This window comes from Nerophis ophidion, linkage group LG19 (genome assembly GCF_033978795.1).
Source record: "Nerophis ophidion isolate RoL-2023_Sa linkage group LG19, RoL_Noph_v1.0, whole genome shotgun sequence".
Taxonomy (NCBI): domain Eukaryota; kingdom Metazoa; phylum Chordata; class Actinopteri; order Syngnathiformes; family Syngnathidae; genus Nerophis; species Nerophis ophidion.
In genome coordinates this window covers 44283432-44285084 of record NC_084629.1, presented here as the reverse complement: position 1 = coordinate 44285084, position 1653 = coordinate 44283432, and the positions used below count along the sequence as shown (strand labels likewise).

The window sequence follows — 1653 nt, the reverse complement described above, 5'->3', positions numbered from 1 at the left end:
AGACGCCGCACCGATCCGCCTGTCGATCTCACGATCCACTCTTCCCTCACTCGTGAACAAGACTCCGAGGTACTTGAACTCCTCCACTTGGGGCAGGGTCTCCTCCCCAACCCGGAGATGGCACTCCACCCTTTTCCGGGCGAGAACCATGGACCCGGACTTGGAGGTGCTGATTCTCATTCCGGTCCCTGTATGATCAGTGTCAGAGCTTGGTCCGCATTAGTAAGTCGGACACATTTCCAGTGAGGGTTGGACTCCGCCAAGGCTGCCCTTTGTCACCGATTCTGTTCATAACTTTTATGGACAGAATTTCTAGGCGCAGTCAAGGCGTTGAGGGGTTCCGGTTTGGTGACCGCAGGATTAGGTCCCTGCTTTTTGCAGATGATGTGGTCCTGATGGCTTCATCTGATCGGGAGCTTCAGCTCTCGCTGGATCGGTTCGCAGACGAGTGTGAAGAGGCTTGATTGTCATTGGTGAAAAATAACGGTGAGGAAAAAAGATTCGCATTCCAGCATGCTAACCTTTTCATCTATTTTTGCTTCGCTATTTTGGCAGCTGTAACCTTTAAGAGTCATATAACTTGGTATTGTTCCGCTCTCATTGGGGTCCTTCAGGCATTGGTAAGGTTTCCGGGGGGGAAGGTTTTTGTAGGGGGAAGAAATTTGGCGTGACAGAGCCATCACACGGGTGACGTCATCGTCTGCGACTTCCGGTAGAGGCAGGGCTTTTCTCTCAACACCGACAGTTGCAAATTTTATTGTCTATGTTCTCTACTAAATCCTTTCAGCAAGAATATGGCAATATAGCGAAATGATCAAGTATGACACATAGAATGGACCTGCTATCCCCGTTTGAATAAGAAAATCTCATTTCAATAGGCCTTTAAGTATACTTGCATTAACAATAATTTAGCGTTAACTCTTGAAGAAAAAAAAAAATCACCGCCCGAACAGGGACTTGAACCCTGGACCCTCAGATTAAAAGTCTGATGCTCTACCGACTGAGCTATCCGGGCTCTGCTCCTTACTGAGTGAACATTAGAATATATTATCTACATATGTCGTTGTGTCGTTGTGTTGTTGCTGACATGTTACATATTTACGGTTTTTAATCGTCCCTGGCTACATACTTCTTAAATAATGCGGTTGTCACGTCCGTATTTGTGTGGAAAGACGCTTTGTGACGTCATTCCCTACAAACACAGCGACATCTAGTGGCGAGTTTGGGGCAAGACAGTCACCCTTAAAGGCAATCTGCGAGTGCATGGTTTATTATTTACTATCACTTCACCAAACTATTTTTTTAAATGAACTTACTAGTGTCTTTCACTTCAATATACGAGCGGTTCCGCGACATCTGGAAACAATGAGGGAATTAATCTTAGCAAAGACAGGATTTGGATACACAATACATACCGTGTTTTTTTGAAGCTGCCGACAGAAGCAATTATATTTCATTGAAGTTGACTTCTTATACTAGTCTAAGTTAGTTAAAGGAACTTAATTCCTCTACTATTCTTAGTTGGGACTTAAGTCCCTTTAATCAATCAATCAATCAATGTTTATTTATATAGCCCCAAATCACAAATGTCTCAAAGGACTGCACAAATCATTACGACTACAACATCCTCGGAAGAACCCACAAAAGGGCAAG

General features: G+C 44.2%; 1 non-coding gene across 1 annotated transcript; it reads right to left on the bottom strand.

The window, feature by feature from the left end:
* Nucleotides 1-942: 942 nt before the first annotated feature.
* Nucleotides 943-1015, bottom strand: trnak-uuu (transfer RNA lysine (anticodon UUU)). The gene has a single exon. It is a non-coding gene; the product is annotated as a tRNA-Lys (tRNA).
* Nucleotides 1016-1653: the final 638 nt, after the last annotated feature.